Below are 7,586 nucleotides of genomic sequence, written 5' to 3' on the forward strand. Positions count from 1 at the left end.
AATAAATGATAAAGAAGGTGTGGTATATATATATACAGTGGAATATTACTCAGCTGTATAGAAGAATAAAGTCTTGCTATTTGCAATAACATGGATGGATCTAGTGGTTGTCATGCTAAATGAAATAAATCAGTCAGAGAAAGACAAATACCATATGATTTCATTCATATGTAGAATTTAAGAAATAAAACAAATGAACAAAGAAAAAGAGAGACAGACCAAAAAATAGACTATTACCTATAGAGAACAAAGTTACCAGAGGGGAAGTAGGTTGGGGGATGGGTAAAACAGGCAAAAGGGAATAAGAGTACACTTATCATGATAAGCACTGAGTAATGTATAGAATTGTTGAATTATAATATTGTACACCTGAAACTAATATAACACTGTATATCAACTATACTGAAATAGAATAGAATAGAATAGAATAGAATAGAATAGAATAGAATAGAATAGAATAGAATAGAATAGAATAGAATAGAAAAAAAGAAAGAGAACTGCTGGGAATTTATGGGTTTTTTTTTTTTCTTAAACTACTGAGGTATGATTGACATGTAAGTAACTGCACATATTTATATATTCAACTTGATGAGTTTGGGGATAAATATACACCCATAAAACCATCACCATCATCAAGAACATACACATGTACATTACTTCTCAAAATTCCCTCCTGTCCCTCTTTAACATTATTTTGTGTGTGTTAAAAACACTTAGTGTTTACCCTCTTAGGAAATTTCAAGTATACAATACAGTATTGTTAGTTACAGGCTCTGTGCTCTATAATAGGTCTCCAGGATTTACTTACCTTGCATAACTGAAACTTAATACCCTTTGACCATTACTTCCCCATTACCCCTACCCTCAGCCCCTGGCAACCACCATTCAACACTGCTCTATGAGGTTGACTATTTAAGATTCCACATCTAAGTGAGAGGTAGACGGGTTATAAATATTCATGCAGCACTCCTGGAGAACTCAATGCCAAGCTAGGGAAGATTGTTTTTGTGCCTTGCCAAGCAATGAACTAGCACAGACCCCCACTAACACATTCTAGGCAGGGGAGCTGTCAGCAGGGTAAACTCATGGATGTCATGGTAGGAATGGAAGGACCTACCCTGAGTCGCCCAGGTCATTGTATGTTGGTTCCAGTCAAACTGCTGGGCTGCTGAGGTGTAGACGGGTCTGAAACACATAATCTTTGCCAAGAGCTGGGCAAGCTGGGCAAGCTCAAGTAAACTCACCCAGAAAATCTTTTTACATAGTTTCCATAAAATACTTCAGTAAGCATCCATTTTTAATTTATAGATGGGTAGGAACCCAGAAAAACAATTTTAAAATGCCCATGTAGTGGGTGATGGGCATTAGGAAGGGCACTTGATCCGTGGTGAGCATTGAGTGTTAGATGTAACCGATGAATCACTAATTCTATTGCTGAAACTAACAATATACTATGTGTTAACAAAACTGAATTTAAATAAAAAAGAAAAATGCCTGTGTAGGATCTGTTTAAATACCCAAAGCATGGGGTGCCTAGATGGCTCAGTTGGTCAAGCATCTGCCTTCCGCGAGGTCATGATCCCGGGGTCCTGAGATCCAGCCCCACCTCGGGCTCCCTTCTCAGTGGGGAGCCTGCTTCTCCCTCTCCCTCTGCTGCTTTCCCTGCTTGTGCTCTCTCTCTGTCAAATAAATAAATAAAATATTTTTAAAAAAAATACCCAAAGCATCACTTGGGGAGAAATTTAACAAAGTGTAAGGTTTCTGATACAAAAACAGAGGACAAACATGAAAATATTGGTTTCTGGCCATAATTCAAATCGCGATAACTGCAGTGTATTAGAGTAGAATGGCTGTACAGAAAAATCTTGATTCAATTCATGGTTTTGCAACTAACTATTGATCTGATTTGAGACAAGTAATTTAGCTTCTCTTGTTTCTCATCTTGGAAATGAACATATTATTTGCTTTGCAAACTTCCCAAGATTATTACATAGGGCAGGAGATGAATAGGTACACAACAACCGTTGAGGAGCTCCAAAGCACTCTAGAAAGCTAAGACCTTATTAGCAGTCCTACAGACCTTAGTGGTCTGGAATTTTTGACTCCAAAGTTTTAATTTACTTCCTTTCAGCAAATATACTTCCAAGAAAACGTGGACTAGAAACCACTTAAGACTCTGTGTGTGTTTTGTTGTTGCTGGTGTTTTTGGACAAACATATAACAAATATTAGCAGACATTGTAAGAGACTGCATAATACAAGGAGTAAATAGGAAGGTCTGCCAGAACCTTCAGTATGTAACTGAGAAAATACATTCCATGTATGTTGTCTTCTGAGCATATGGGAAATGTTAAAATAAGTGAACCCAACAAATACTTGTAAATCACATTTGTTTCTCGTGCTTCCTCACCCCCCAACAAAAAACACTCATAAATCATCCATTTTATGTATAAGCAGTTGTTACCTCCTACTTGGCTGCTTTTGACTGTAGAAACTGGCCGTGTTAAGTCCAACTGTTCCTGGCATAAAGACTTCAGCTATCTCTTGCTCTAATATGTCTTAGGTTCACGAAATGTATATGTCTCCATCTCCCACTAGAAAAAAAAAGGCCTTGAGGGCAGGGACTGACTTTTTGGTGTATCCTTAGCTCCTAGTCCAGTGCCTGACACACAACAGGTGTTCAAACAATGGTGAAGGAATGAACAAGGAGTGATGGGTTTCTGGAACAGTATGCACAGCCAGGTTTTCTTCTCCATATGACTGCCAAATTTGCATGGGTAGATTTTTCCTCTGAGATGAGTATTTCTCCAAACACAAGACTAAGGCATCCTTTTGTGTTTTTTAATAACATAACTCCACCTAATGCACTATTTCAATCTTTACATGGTTGTAGTGAGTATTAAGTGGGTTTGCCGCCTGTGAAAAGTTTAGTGTTTACATGATATGTCCTCAACAAGCTAAAAATTACATTATTTGTTTATTTATGAGAGGAAGAATAGTAACTCTGAAGCCAGATTGCCTAGAATTATATTCCACTTCTGCTACCATTGCTATGTGATCCCAGGCATAGAATTTACCTCTCAGTGCCTCATTGCATCAGGTCTATAATGGGGAAATAATCCTGCTTGCTTTCATGGCACTGCAGTGAGGCTCACATGAGATAATATGTTTGAAGGTAATGCAAGAAGATGGAATCCGAATATGGTGGTGGGAACATAGTAAATACTCAATAAATACTAGAAAAAGAAAAGAAACCCAAGAAACATTTGTTAATCCCCTGCTACATACAGGAAAGTCAGCTAGTTGTTATGGTGGAAGAAGAAACAAGACCCAATCCCAACCCTCATGGAGTTGATATTCTAGGCAGAAACGATCTCAGTCTGGGGAATAATTGAAAACAGGGATAATTAGAATTTCCCTCTACTTTGGACCAGCACGTAATTGGGAGAAAAGGGATTTTTATAGGAGCCACGGAAGTGGAATGTTAAATGCCTCCAAATACTTCAGCTCTTGGATGTAAGTTGGATATAAATAATAATAGCAAGAATAATAACAACAACCACCTGACTATGCTGAAAATTTTATATTTGATCCTGTTTAATCCTTACAATGAAATGACAAAGTAAGTATGGCTACCTTCGTTTTACAGGTTGAAGTTCAGAGAAGACAAATAATTGCTCAAGGTCACATATCAAGGGTATCCTACAGCCGCACAAACCGTGCCTCTGTACTTTCCCTGGCAGCTACATCAATAAGCTTGTGGGGGGTAGATTCTCTCATTATGAACACATCCTGAACAGGGGGCTGGCCCACTGGCTGGGGTTGTAGCTGTGCTTTTGCTTTCCTTTGCATTAGGGGTCAGACAGCTCTGGGCGCTTCCTCCCCATTGCACTGTCAATCACAACAAACTCCTCACTTTCCCAGGGACCCCACCTTTCAGCCTCCCAATCAGGCTTTGTCCCAAGTGCTCAGACCTTCATCTGTACCAGTTTGTGCCCTCCTAGCTTTGCGAACTGGTGCACTAAGTTCGCCCACTTACCACCAGCTCTCCCACCTTGTCAGCCGGCTCCGAAGCCCGCGGAGTAGCGGACACCTGCACATCCCTCTCTAACCTCAGCTCTTCTTCCCACTTTCTACCTGGAGCTTCAGCCTCTAGTCCAGCATTGGCGTCTGGCTGAAGTGCCCACAGTAGAGGCCAGCCCACCACGTAGCCGTGGTTTCGTCTGCTGAGCACGCTCTGCACAGCTCCTCCAACAAGCGCACCAGACCAGCCATGTGTACCCATTCGTAGTTCAATACTCATATCCAGTCCACGAGCACCTAAAATATGGGTCACCTCTCCTCACAGAGAGTCTGCCAACCAACCCAGGATTTCCTGCAGATGCCTCTCCCCCAAGACCTATTTCTCGGTCTCCTGACTGGCTCCCAATCATTGGTTTGCAGCCTTAGCAATTTCCTAGGGCAAATTTGAAACCGTCTCCTCACCCTTACATGGAGGACAAGCAGAAACCAAAGAAAGTCAGACAACCTCAGATCGGCAGATGGCAGTGTTAATAAAGCAAGGGAACTTACGTATGATGCCTGTCTTCAGAAGCCACAAGACCAGTCCATCTCCACACCCACCTGTCAGAATCCTAAACATTTATATAGAGGCTATAGCCCTAAATGTGTTCAGTCACATACACCGGCCAGAGAACCTCAAATGCACCTCACTCTCTCCAGGCTGAATTCTTGAAATGGCTCAGCCCATGGGAATGATGGGTGGATTACACGTTACAAGGATGCAAGTGGGTGAGGAGCCTCGGACCGCCCCAGGGCCAACTTGCCGGTCAAAAGGCTACATCCTCTCCATGACCTCCTACAACATCAAATAACTGCTCTGACAAAAAAGCCCAAAATTGTGTAATGGCAAAGACCCAATAGAAGTTTATTTCTTGCGGGGCGCCTGGGGGCTCAGTGGGTTTAGCGTCTGACTCTTGGTTTCAGCTCAGGTGGTGATCTCAGAGGTTGTGAGATGGAACCCTGCGTCAGTTTCCACGGTCAACAGGGAGCCCGCTTGAAGAGTCTCTCCATCTGCTCCTCCCCCCACACTATCCATCTCTCAAATAAATAAATAAATCTTAGGGGCACCTGGGTGGCACAGCAGTTAAGTGTCTGCCTTCGGCTCAGGGCGTGATCCCGGTGTTATGGGATCAAGCCCCACATCAGGCTCCTCTGCTATGAGCCTGCTTCTTCCTCTCCCACTCTCCCTGCTTGTGTTCCCTCTCTCGCTGGCTGTCTCTATCTCTGTCAAATAAATAAATAAAATCTTTAAAAAAAAAAAGTTTATTCCTCGCTATGAAATAATATGGGTTGGTGAACAGGAAGGCAGAGACCCAGGTGGCCAGATCCTCTGTCAACATGGACATTCTAATAAAACAGGGAGGAGGAGGGGATGAAGGACAGGACACAGGAGGCTGAGTGGGCCAGGCCTGGGAGTGGTGTGTGCCATGTCTGCTAAGTTCCCATAGTCTGAAATTCAGTCACATGGCCTTCCTTAACTCCAGGGAGAAATGGCAAATGTATCTGGCTTGGCAGCCACCTCCTGGCTATGGAATGGAGAGTACAGATATTTGTGTATCTTCAGCCTTTCCGAGACAAAGAAGTAAGTACCAGATCCATGATTTCCACCCAGGTCTCCCTGCCTCCAAAGGCCAAGCTTCTAAACTGATAATTACAAGAGCCACCTAGGGGCCCAGTATTGCCCTTAAGTGCTGTACATGTTCCAAATCATTTCATCCTAAAAATAACTCTATGAAATGAGTTCTCTTATCTGATAGTTTAAAAAAAAAAAAAAAAGCATGATCCAGAATTAAAGAGTTCTCTCCTGACAACTGGGTGATAGAGTATGTGTTTGATGAGAGCCTGCAGCTCCTCAGTCTCTGACCTGGACAGCTTCCCGGTGCCCTTCCAGCTCCCTGGACAGCCCCTTAAAGCCAAGTTCTGAGATCACCTCACAGAATGTCTCCCTCCCCGCCCCCACCCCCCCACCCCCCATTTACCCCAGGAGCAGAATTGAGCTATCTCCCTCACGATGCCACCAAAGCCCCCAAGATGCCCTGTGACCTGTGATTTTGGCCTGTACGATGCCATCACTGGATTATCCCACTTTCCAGATAATCCTTGCTGTGGGTAATCCAGGAATTACACAATAAAACACTCCACTGAGAGAAAAAGGTTTTGGCTTTTGACACAAAGATTGAATGTACTTGCAAGCTTTTGGAACACAACATTTCTCCCAAAAACTTTACCATAAAATGGTGACATTTGTCAAGACTAAAAAGCTATAATTCTATTCATAGTCTACTTTGAAGCTGAAAACTAAAATTGCATTTACTGGACATAGATTTAGAAACCTCTATTTTCAAAGTAACCACAGACCAATTTTTTATGGCGGAGTCTTATATCAGAGGGAAGTTCACAGTGGTTCTCCTTCTGAGGGGATTTCACGGCATTATGCTTATGAGCTCAGGGTTTGGAACCAGTTGCATGTGTTTAAATCCCAGTTCTGTCACTTATCCTGGCCGTGTGACCCAATATTTCCCAATCTGTAAAATGGGGACAAATCCAGTGCCCATTTTATTTTATTTTTTGAACATACGGTGTTTTCTTAGTTTCCAGCATAAAATCTAGTGATTCAACAATCCCATACCTCACCCAGTGCTCATACAGCCCGTGATGCTCTGAATAAAGAGGGGAGGTGTCCGTATGTCAGATGTGATCCCTCAGTGTACCACCTGGCCGACATGAGCATTCACCACACTGTGTAAGGTGATAGGCATTTTATTCTCTTCAATTTGGAACCCTCACAGTGATCAAACAGACATGCCCTCCTAACACCCAAGCCCATCATCAATACAGTACTAAAGATCAACCTGTGGGTGGAGTCGGACTCTCCTCCGGTGTCAGAGGGTGCCCCAGAGCTCCAGAATGTGCATTCCCTCAGCTACATAAATGTACACAGCACACCCACGATTGATGCGATACTAATGTGCACCTCTACAACTAAAAGGGTGAAACGAGGGGTCCTGGGTGGCTCAGTCAATTAAGTGTCCACCTTTGGCTCAGGTCATGATCTCAGGGTTCTAGGATCGAGCCCACATCTGGCTCCCTGCTCAGCGGGGAGTCTGCTTCTCCCTCACCCTCTGTGTGCGCTCTCTCTCTAAGTAAATAAATAAAATCTTTTAAAAAATAAAATAAAATAAAATAAAATAAAATAAAATAAAATAAAATAAAATAAAAGGGTGAAACAGGCTTAATAGCATAGTTGTCAAAAGCCCAGGTGTAGAGTCATATAGACACGTATTAAGTAAGGGCCTCCCATTCTGTGTGGCCTTGGGCAGGTAGGTCACTGAACTTCTCCAATCCTCAGCTTTCACATTTGTAAATGGGCTTTATAATAATCCATCTCTATAGGCTTACCATGAGGATTAACTGTGACGTGACAGACACTGTGGGAACCACTTGATAAACATACTACATCTTCAATGAGTACAAAAATCCCTTAAGGCTTGCAGTGGAGTCTCACTTTTTCTTGAAATAAAGACA

General features: G+C 42.5%; 1 pseudogene; it reads right to left on the reverse strand.

Annotated features, from left to right (window-relative positions):
* Positions 1-4,284, reverse strand: part of LOC123797961 (tRNA (cytidine(32)/guanosine(34)-2'-O)-methyltransferase-like) — a 45,472-nt pseudogene extending 41,188 nt beyond the window's left edge.
* Positions 4,285-7,586: the final 3,302 nt, after the last annotated feature.

This window comes from Ursus americanus, chromosome 9 (genome assembly GCF_024610735.1).
Source record: "Ursus americanus isolate L20-20 chromosome 9, mUrsAme1.1.p, whole genome shotgun sequence".
Classification (NCBI taxonomy): Eukaryota; Metazoa; Chordata; class Mammalia; order Carnivora; family Ursidae; genus Ursus; species Ursus americanus.